Consider the following 11,526-nt stretch of genomic DNA (forward strand, 5'->3'; position numbering starts at 1 on the left):
GGCTACAGGTATCGCAGATAAGGGCCAGGGACAGGGCACAGATAAGGGCCAGGGGCGCATACTAGGGACAGGGCACAGATAAGGCCCAGGGGCACAGACTAAGATGGTGGTGGCGCATACAGGGGGCAAGGGGGCAGACACAGGTCACGGGCTGTGCTGAAAGAGCCAGGGAGGCACAGGCAGGGGCCATGGGATGCGCTGACAAGGGCAAGGGGGGAACACAGGCAGCGGGCACACACATACCTGAAAAGCTGTGCGCTGCTGTGCCGCTGCCTTGCTGCTTCTCTTGCCTGCCATTACCTCCTCAGGTCAGTACTGTAACTTGGTGGGCACTGGGCGGGCCTAATTATAACAGCGCGCTGTCGGATTATACCAGCTTGATTCATGCACACACTGTCTGGCGGGGGTGGGGGGGGGGGGGGGCTCAGGCAATGTCGCTGGCGCCGCACTGTAAGGGCCTGGCCTAAAAAACTGTATTAAAACTTGACTGACATGAAACGCTGCGGGCCCCTTGTCAGCCCGGGCCCCCGAAGCAGCCGCTTCCCCGGTAGTTACGCCACTGCTATTTGCTGAAGTGAGACAACCCCAGTCTTGATAAATCTGTCTTGTAGAAGTCCCATGTGGCCGGCTCTCGATTATCATACATGCCACACGTGCATCCTCCCAGGTAAAGCACAGAACACATTGCCATCTGAACGCCCAGACCTTTATTTTATACAAAGCTCACAAAACACCTCCCATGATAAGTGACAAAGTCACAAATGTCCAACAAGAGGGAATGTGGGAAGAAGGAGCTGAGAGATTCCAAGTCCAGCTGTCGTTCCTCCGCACGCCTCATAAAACCGGCCGGGGCTGCTGGGTGAGCAGGAGGCCAAATCTCTTCTTGATGGAGAAGCGATGTCGGGAATATTTGTCATCGGGAGAGAAGCGGGCGGGATGGGCTGAAGAGGTCGGCTGTCCACTGGGAGCCACTTTCTGGAACACACAATCGCCATATACATTACACATCCCGGTAAGCACATGTTCACACCACAAAGTCACAGTGCTACTGAGGAAACAGGTTGGAGAAGAGTAACGATCCTGCCACCAGGGGGAGCAGCCGCTGACTGGTCTCTCATACAGTAGAGGCTGCACATAGAAAGGCTGTAGTAAAACTACAACTCCCAGCCGGCCATGGCAGTCATAAGCTGGGAGCCGCATTTCTTTTTACCTGAAAGCTTAACAATTCTCTATATGGCACACACCCATTATATGTAACTACTGCACACGAGCCTTCACAGCCTATGCTAACGGTTATGTGAACACTACAGCGCCCCCTGCCCGTCCTCACCTTCATGGTGTACACCCGATCTCCCTGCTCATCCAGGTAATACTGCAGGAACATGTCTGCCGCGTACAACAAAGCCCTCACTACAGCAGGCCACTCGTGCTCTCCAGCTCCACACGTTCTCCTCGTGCACTTCCTCTTCCAAGGACACGTCACTTCCTTCCTGGTGGCTTCTGGGAATTTGTGTCTGTCAGTTGCCGATCATACGCCCTCTACAGGCCAGAACTTGTATCACCTTGTAGTTAGCTATTCCTGCAGTCCCTATGAGTTTATAATTCACAGCCAAAGGGCAAATACATAAGTGTGCAATAAATACCGAGTGACTGCGTGAGTGGCAGACTGTGCTACTGTGCCCCCCAAAGGTGTACGCAGACCGTAGGCACGCTAAAAAGAGCCCAAAGACTGTTTTGTACTGCGTTTGCCTCATTGAAGTGAATGGATCCGACGAGAGAGATCATTTTCGGGTAGTCAAACGTACCTAACTGAACTAAGCACCAGCGCGGTGTTTTCCGTATTTCTGTTCCATTAGAGGAAAAATCGCAGATCCGTTAAATGAGTTGAATGACGACTACCAATCACCTGTCTCTAGGGCCTCATGCACACAGCCGTTGCTTGGCAGTCCCCAATGCACGGGCATCCGTGTGGATTCTGCAGACAGATCCAGACCCATTTAAGGGTCCATTCACACGTCCGTGGTGTGTTGCGGATCCGCAACACACCCGGCCGGCACCCCCTATAGAAATGCCTATTCTTGTCCGCAGCTGCGGACAAGAATAGGACATGTTCTATCTTTTGCGGAGCTGCGGACCGGAAGTTCGGGCCGAAACTCGGAAGTTCGGGGCCGCGCTCCGCAAATGCAGAAGCGGAGAGCACATAGTATGCTCTCTGCTTCACGTCCGGGCCCATAGAGAATAAATGGGTCCGCACCCATTCCGCAAAATTGCGGAACGGGTGCGGACCCTTTTGCGGACGTGTGAATGGAGCCTAACTCTATCAGAACATGTTGAAGTGAATGGGTCTGCATCTCTGATGCGGGGAGCACACGGCTGGTACCCAAATATTGCGTACCCACTGTTTGCGGGCACCTAAATTGCTTCATGCCTGGCGTAAAAATTCTTTCTCAAACTAAGTCAACCAGTAGTCAATATAGAGCAGGGATGAGAAACCTTTGGCACGCCAGCTGCTGTGAAACTACAACTCCCAGCATGCATATTTTCCTGGCTGTTCTTGTAACTCCCATAGAAGTGAAAGGAGGATCCTGGGAGTTGTAGTTTCAGAACAGCTGGAGTGCCGGAGGTTGCTGATCCCTGGATTAGGCCCCTTTCACACGAGCGAGTTTTCTGTACAGGTGCGATGCGTGACGTGAACCCGCAATGCATCCTGACCCATTCTTTTCTATGGGTCTGTGTACATGAGCAATGATTCTCATTTTTGCGTTTCGTGAGAATCGCAGCATGTTCTATATTCTGCGTTTTTCATGGGTCTTCAGTGAAAATCGCATTGCATCCAGATTTAAGGCTACTTTCACACTGGCGTTTTGAATTCCGTTTCTGAGATCCGTTTCAGGGCTCTCAAAAGCAGCCCAAAACGGATCAGTTTAGGCCCAATGCATTCTGAATGGATAAGGATCCGCTCAGAATGCATCAGTTTGCCTCCGTTCCACCTCCATTCCGCTCTGGAGGCAGACACCAAAACGCTGCCTGCAGACAAACGGATACGTCGCTGATGGTTGCTAAGAGCTGTTGTTTGTAAACCTTCTGTTTTTTTTCCTGTGCGTGAAAAACGCATCAAAACGGATTGCACGCACGTGGACAAAAACGAAACAACTGAACGCAATTGCAACCAAAACTGACTGAAATCGCTTGCAAAATGGCGTGAGTTTCACTGAACGCACACTGAGCCAACCCGTATCGTTCGTGTTAAAGAGGCCAAAAATGACTCCATCTGCACATCTGTGTCTGATGCTACGTTAGGGTCTCAGTTGCAGATTCCATCAAAAATGCCAGACTCCTGAACGGAAACCCCACAGACCCCATTATAGTCAAAGGGGTCCGTTCAGCACCATTTGTATCAGTTACGTGCTGCATCCGGCACTTCCGTTATTTTCATTGTCTGCTCTTATAACAGAGCAAAACAAGAGAAAAAACATTGCTGGTGTGAACCCAGCCTAAGGCCTCATGCACACGACCGTTGTTGTGTTCCGTGTCCGTTGTTCCGTTTTTCGTGATTTTCTGCGGACCCATTGACTTTCAAAGGGTCCGTTGAAAACTCGGATAATGTACCGTTTGTCATCCGCGTCCGTGATCCGTGTTTCCAGTCCGTCAAAAAAATATGACCTGTCCTTTTTTCACGGACAACGGTTCGCGGACCCATTCAAGTCAATGGGTCCGTGAAAAATCACGGAGGCACACAAGATTGTCATCCGCGTCCGTGATCCGTGTCCGTTTTTTTCCTATCATTTGCAAGGCAAACTTGACTTAGATTTTTTTTTCACTTTTCATGTCTGGTGATCCTCCAAAAATCAAGGAAGACACACGGAAACAAAAACGGATAACGGAACAACGGAACCCCGTTTTGCGGACCGTGAAAAAATACTGTCGTGTGCATGAGGCCTAAGTAGAAGATTCAATATTGACAGGAAATTCTGAGCAGAACACAATACTGAGTTTTACCAGGACTCTGCCGGAATATTCTGCAGCAGTCCCTGACTGAGACTGAAAGCTGCTAGAGAGAAACTGAACTGACAGACTAAGGGCCTCTTTCACCCAGGCGAGATTTCCGCGTGGGTGCAATGCGTGGGGTGAACACATTGCACCCGCACTGAATACCGTGATTTTCACGCATCACTTGTGCGTTGCGTGAAAATCGCAGCATGTTCTATATTCTGCGTTTTTCACGCAACGCAGGTCCCATAGAAGTGAATGGGGCTGCGTGAAAATTGCAAGCATCCGCAAGCAAGTGCGGATGCGGTGCGATTTTCATGCACGGTTGCTAGGAGACGATCGGGATGGGGACCCGATCATTATTATTTCCCCTTATAACATGGTTATAAGGGAAAATAATAGCATTCTGAATACAGATTGCATAGTACAATAGGGCTGGAGGGGTTAAAAATAAAATAAAAAATAATAATATTTTTACTCACCTTAATCCACTTGTTCGCGCAGCCGGCATCTCTTCTGTCTTTAACTGTGAGCAATAGGACCTTTGATGACGTCACTACGGTCATCACATGATCCATCACCATGGTGATGGATCATGTGATGGACCATGTGATAAACGCAGTGACGTCATCAAAGGTCCTATTGCTCACAGTTAAAGACAGAAGAGATTACGTACTGCTGGTAGCATTCTGTTCCACCTGGTAGTCTGTGTCACATGGCCTGTTATGGGTGGGGCTTACAGCCTTATCATCTCTCCCACTGCCTGAGTGATTTCACTATGGAGGCATGTGGGAGCTTGGCTGTAAGTTGTATCTTAGCACCTCTCAGACCATGTTTACACTCCGTAGGTAGCTTGGTGTTAGGAACCCATGCCATGCTGAGATACCTTGACGGTGGTGCAAAAGGGCTCCGATGTGTTCCTGACTGGAATACATTGGCTAAAATCTCAGTTCTTAACATCAGCTTGAGGGATTAGCCAGTGTTGTCAGTTGCTTATCATTGTGGGGCACCTTTTGCAGTGATTTATGTATTTTTATATTTTCATCCACACATTATCCCATCTTGTGTAGGATGCCATTGTGGTACATGTGGTCCGCTGCCAACATCCTCCATTGTATGCATTCTTGCTGGGGATTGCCGTTAGCAGCGGATCACATGCGGAGGAATTGCTCCCCCGGTTATAAAAACGCAACAGTGTTTGGGGGTTTTGAGCATTTCCTCCCATTTAGGCCACTTTATTTCAGTTATTTAACCATTTGTTCTGGCCATCACTATGCTTGACTGCACCAAAATTAGTTCAAGAGGTTTCCTAAAAACAGATCTGTCCATCAGTGGGTGGCAGCTGAATCTCCACAATCCTACAGAGATCCAAACATCATTCAAGCACGTCATCTCCCAGGGGAACATGGCCGCAGGGCATCATCGCTAGGTTCTTATGCAAGTTTTTTCAATACCAATTTGATGAGTGAGCCGGTTCTTTAAAGGGAATCTGTCATCTCCCAAACTAGAGTAAGCATTGCAAAGGGTAAAGATCATGGATTACAATTACTCCTGCAAACAAGAGGTAAAATGCAGGGGCGAATTTAAGGGTGCCTTCACATGCTGTGGATTTTGTTGCAGAAATTTCCGCAACTGAAAATCAGTTCCATTTACCTGAATGGGGCTTGCAGAAATCTATGTGCTTGTTGCCTGGAATTGATTTTCAGTACTGAAAAGTTCTGCTATAAAATTCAGAGTATGTGAAGGCACCCTAAAGTGGCCCCAATGTTGTAGGAGGGTCCAGATTGACAGGAGGTGGGGGAACACAGGTCGATGGGGCCAATACAAGTTGGCAGGGTCATTAATATCATAGTGCAGCACAGAATACCATCCCACAGAACCAAATATCACTCCCCAGAAGCTGTCCCTCTGTGGTTGCCATCAGTAGCTGCCACGTTCTGTCCTCCTCCTCCAATTGTCTTGGATATGGAGCAGGGGGCTTAGGGGTGAGATGTGGGCTGCAACACCAAGCCAGCCCTCCTTCAGCATGCTGCCTGGACTTCCTCTAATAATGAGCCCCATAGTTCCCCCAGTAGTACGTACCTGGCCAGCGGCAGTGGAGAGGGCTCGGGTGGCCCTATGGACATCAGCTCACCAGGAAAAAATCCTGTAGGGTCTATGGCAGTTCATCCCTGCTAAGAAGACTGCTGAGCATGCGTACGGAAGCAGTGATGGCCAGTTCGCCCGCGAACACATGCGGGCTGCCATCTTAACTCACAAGTCCGGCGAGCCGGTCTGAAACAAATGCAGTCACCAGGAGCAGGCAGTTCCGAGAACAGCCACCAGGGGGCCTTCATCGGGCTGTTCTCAGAACTGCCTGCTCCCGGTGACTGCATTTGTTTCAGACCGGCTCGCGGCACAGGCACAGGTAAGGACTCACCTGTGCATCGCCGGACTTGAGTTAAGATGGCAGCCCGCATGTGTTCGCAGGCGAACACGGCGAACTGGCCATCACTGCACAGAAGCCTCCACCTAGCAATGTAAAAAGGTAAACAAACAGACCTTGCCCTGCACAGTGCAGGGCAAGGGGGAGCATGAAATGCTCCGATGCTCAACTCAGAGAGGCTGAGTGGGGGAAGAAGGGGTTATGTCCGGGTTCAGAGCTGAACCTCTTTAAGCCCATCATTTCCTAGCTCACAGTTACAGGTTATTTTTATTTTCTAGAGAAGCATAAGGGGGTTCTCTAGATAAGCTGTTGGACAGCAAGTGGTCTATTTCCTGGTCTTGCACCATGGTCATCTTCTGTTTGTGTGTGCTTCTCAGAAGAACCCCATCCTGCCGATACATGGGCATCCCAGAGTACTTACCCATTCCTCCTCCTCCTCTTCTATCTGACATAGAAAATACATACAGGCAGCCAACAGACAAGGATTTCTGTGACCAGATAGTTGGAGGCCACACAGAATGGTGTCACTGGGCACATGTGGTCCCTGGACCATAGGTTGTGTGTAAAGTGCTAGACCCTAAAGAAGCTCCTGTACGTGCAGCCTGCGATGCTGTGCTGTCTGCTGGAAGGGCATTTATAATGCACATTTAGTTACATTTATCTAAAAAGTGCAAGAAGACATGCTCATAGCACCAATGTGTTTTTCTTTTATTCACTATGGCTATTTTTCCACAACATCCTATGATGACACAATTAGGCAAAGTTCACACAAACACTCTAAAATGCATGGTTGTGTCATCTCAAGCACATAGGTCTTCAATTAAAAAAAAGAACTTTGATCTCCGTATCTGAATTATTTATACTGGAAGGGATTTGTGCAAAATAAACCATAGCTGGGGACACCAGTGTTAAGCTTTACACAATCTGTCCAGAGTGCATTGACTCGATTAGTAAGAGCCATTAGCCTATCCGGAGAGGGGTCAATAACTGAACATTAGCTGAAATATTCATGTTAGGATAAGGTTGCTTTTCCAGCAGCGATGCCCAGATGTTCTTTCAGTTGAGGATATATTTAGGAGATAATCTTAAGGAGATGTTCTAGAACATTCCAGCCATACATCCAAATTGGGTTGTTTCATATGAATTTGTATCTATGAAACAACTGCAGACACTTCCCCATGCTACTGGCCATATGTTATATGTTCACACAATGCAGATTTGTTGCAGACATTTCTGAGACTGTCTCACCCATCTACATGCAATCAAGTCACACCTCTCATAAAACAGCATGCAAAAGTCATATGTATCACATACACTGCCCGTCCCAAACAAAAGTCGCCACCAAAAATATTTCGTTGGACCGCCTTTAGCTTTGATTACGGCACGCATTCCCTATGGCATTGTTTCGATAAGCCTCTGCAATGTCACAAGATTTATTTCCATCCAGTGTTGCATTAATTTTTCACCAAGATCTTGCATTGATGATGGTAGAGTCTGACTGCTGTGCAAAACCTTCTCCAGCGCATCCCAAAGATTCTCAATGGGGTTAAGGTCTGGACTCTGTGGTGGCCAATCCATGTGTGAAAATGATGTCTCATGCTCCTTGAACCACTCTTTCACAATTTGAGCCCGATGAATCCTGTCATTGTCATCTTGGAATATGCCCGTGCCATCAGGGAAGAACAAATCCATTGATGGAATAACCTGGTCATTTAGTATGTTCAGGTAGTCGCTGACCTCATTCTTGGAGCACATACTGTTGCTGAACCTAGACCTGACCAACTGCAGCAACCCCAGATCATAGCACTGCCCCCACAGGCTTGTACAGTAGGCACTAGGCATGATGGGCGCATCACTTCATCTGCCTCTCTTCTTACCCTGATGCACCCATCACTCTGGAACAGGGTAAATCTGGACTCATCAGACCACATGACCTTCTTCCATTGCTCCAGAGTCCAATCTTTATGCTCCCTAGCAAATTGAAGCCTTTTTGTTCTGGTTTGCCTCACTGATTAGTGGTTTTCTTATGGCTCCACAGCTGTTCAGTCCCAATCCCTTGAGTTCCCTTCGCATTGTGGGTGTGGAAATGGTCTTACTTTCACTATTAAACATAGCCCTGAATTCTACTGTTGTTTTTCTTCGATTTGATTTCACCAAACGTTTAAGTGATCGCCGATCACGATCATTCAGGATTCTTTTCCGCCACATTTCTTCCTCGAATACGATGGGTCCCCACTATCCTTCCAGTTTTTAATAATGTGTTGGACAGTTCTTAACCCAATTTTAGTCGTTTCTGCAATCTCTTTAGATGTTTTCTCTGCTTGATGCATGCCAATGATTTGACCCCTCTCAAACAGACTAACATCTTTTCCACGACCATGAGATGTGTCTTTCGACATGGTTGATTAAGAAATGATAATTAACTCATTGTACCAGTTGGGGTTAAATAACTTATTGCCAGCTGAAAGATAATCGTCCATGCAGTAATTATCCAATAGGAGGCTCACAACTATTTGCTTAGTTAAATCCAGGTGGCGACTTTTTTTTGGACAGGCAGTGCATATCAGCATTACAGGTCTGGAAAGCTGCTAATGTGGTATCACACTTTGAAGACATGGGGTAGATTTATTACAACTGGTGCTAAGGAAAAATGGCTTAGTTGCCCATAGCAACCACTCAGATTCCAAAGGAGCTCAGCTCAGTTCTCCTTTACTCCAGTTCGATAAATCTACCCCCCTATGGCATAACCCTGCTCATACAACTTTTCATCCCACTTTCTGGGCAGCACATGGCGATTAATGCTTACGGGACTTGTACAAAGATGATGTTTTTAAATCCTTCTCACAATTTCTACAATAGCTCTAGAGATTCCCTTTTTCGTTATCTGCAGATTAGACATGCTACCATAAGGGAATTCCCTGAGCCCAGACCTCATATTTCCAATTACACCTTGATAGCATTCTCAATTTACAGGGACCTAAAGGAATCAATCATTTCCGCAATTTATACCCCTCTTATACAAGACAAGGTGTTCCCCCATACATATAATGCTAGAGATTACTGGTAGGAGTACATTCCTGACATGAGGACCACCAAGAGATCCTCTCCTTCCCTCCCCTGCAGTGAACAATAAACTCATCCAGATTTATATGGTACATCACTGCTATTTAATAACGCCTATATGGCTTTTCTGTATGGGAAGACTGCCCTCCACTCAGGTCAGATTTCTGGCATACGATTTGGGAATGTTTATAGGTGTACTCTTTGGAGCACGTAATTAAAACTCTGACCGAAGTTCTGGGGTGCCCTATCCCTTTGCTACTAGAACAACGGTCCCATCACATCCATATTTTGGTTTAGAGACACATTGTTGTGATCAATGTATTGCGGTGGATGGACCCCCAACCTTCCCCCCTGTCAATACTATACCAATTGAGCAAATCATCTATAAACGTAGGCAATGCCCGTCTATATTCTTGAACATATGAGGGGCATGGTGTAGCTCCTCTCTCACGCTGTATTCCCCTCAAACTTTTCTGTCCATCAGCACATCTCACCCTTCAGGAAGCACTAGACCTCCATTTTGGTCACCTTACCATGTTCACTCTGACATCCATACACGTGTTGGTCTTCCTGCCATTATTGCTAGTTATGTATATAAGCCTGTGCTCTTGCATTGCACATGTAATTTATGCTAGGCTTGGATGATGTAACTTCCCATACTATGACTAGGCTTGAGAGAATAAAGCTTCGGAAATAGCAATCTGAAGTGGGCTTTGGTACCGAGGTATCAGCCAGTACCAAAGCCCACTTCAGATTCCTATGCGTTATGACAAATGGTGATTGGCTGCAGTGGCGTCAAGTGGAGCAGATACATGCTTTTAAACATGTTAAATTTGAAGATAAATTCTATATTGTGAGATGGGATCAATCGGGCTGAAAGAAGGAGACACCGGGGCATATCTTTCTGGAGCCCCCAACTGTTCTTTGATCAGGCAAGTGAAATCAAAGACCATTTTACCTACCTTGTGACTTTCTCATGTACATAGGACTTCTGCATGCTGTGGATGTTTGATGAGCAGTGTGATTTTATTATATCTACGGTATATAAAGTATTTTGTGGTAGTTTTTCTGCTTCCAATAGTCTGTACCTGCTCCAAAAGGGCATTCCAGCACTTTTTTTTAAATTTTTTTTTATTTGCATCAAAAATAAATTTCCTCATTCAGATGAATGGGTCTGTGAGCAATCCAGAAAAAATGCAGATCGGACATGGACACAAAATATGGTCGTGTGCATGAGGCCTAAATTATACAGACGGGTCAGGCTCCCACATTACACCCTTGTCGGCAAATAGGGTAAAATTCCACTTTATAATCTAAGGTACAGATAGAGTGAATAAGTGCAGATGAAGAAACAATCATATCAGTCACATCTCCTTCCATCTTGGGCCAAATACTACTTTAACAATAGGTAGCCCGCAGTAACCACAACACACAGATATTTTTTTATGAAAAATAATTATATCATTCAGAAACATGACAATAGCAGTAACACATGGGAACCATCAGAGATAAAATGTTGAAATAAAAGGTACAAATTTAAAATTCTTTGGGGGAAGGGAGGCTGTTTCCCTGAGAGCTGAGATATTTGGGATGCAAATGTCATCTCCACTCTGCACCCGCACCTATCCGGACTACAAGCATGCAGAATATTGCTCCTTCAGCGTAGTGTCATTAACTTCTGTCCCACCCGACTTAAGTGCATGCCGCTCAATTGAGTATTTCCAGGCTCCATGTTCCTGGCTACTTTGCCCACTACACTTCCCATTAAATTGATGCACCCAGCTTTCAGCTAAATGATTTAATGGAAATTCATGAGAATATCTTTCCCAGTATGCAATTAAAGGGATTCTGTCATGACATTTGAGGCCTATAACCTAAACATATGGCCAGGTCCCTACTAATAACCTGAATCCGAAACGGTCCTTGTTAAATGTGCCTGTGGCTCTATTAGCACATAAAACAGGTTTTTATAACCTGTCATTCACCTACCTAAGGTGCCCAAGGGACCGTCGCTTCATACAGGGTGCCCATCTGCAGCCATCTCCGTC

The 11,526-nt window shown here is 46.6% G+C and overlaps 1 long non-coding RNA gene across 1 annotated transcript; it reads right to left on the reverse strand.

Annotated features, from left to right (window-relative positions):
* Window positions 1–692: 692 nt before the first annotated feature.
* LOC120988960 lies at window positions 693–1,486 on the reverse strand. The gene is made up of 2 exons (XR_005776206.1): window positions 1,331–1,486; window positions 693–975 (listed from the first exon to the last, which is right to left on the reverse strand). It is a non-coding gene; the product is annotated as an uncharacterized LOC120988960 (long non-coding RNA).
* Window positions 1,487–11,526: the final 10,040 nt, after the last annotated feature.

Source organism: Bufo bufo, chromosome 2 (assembly GCF_905171765.1).
Source record: "Bufo bufo chromosome 2, aBufBuf1.1, whole genome shotgun sequence".
Taxonomy (NCBI): Eukaryota; Metazoa; Chordata; class Amphibia; order Anura; family Bufonidae; genus Bufo; species Bufo bufo.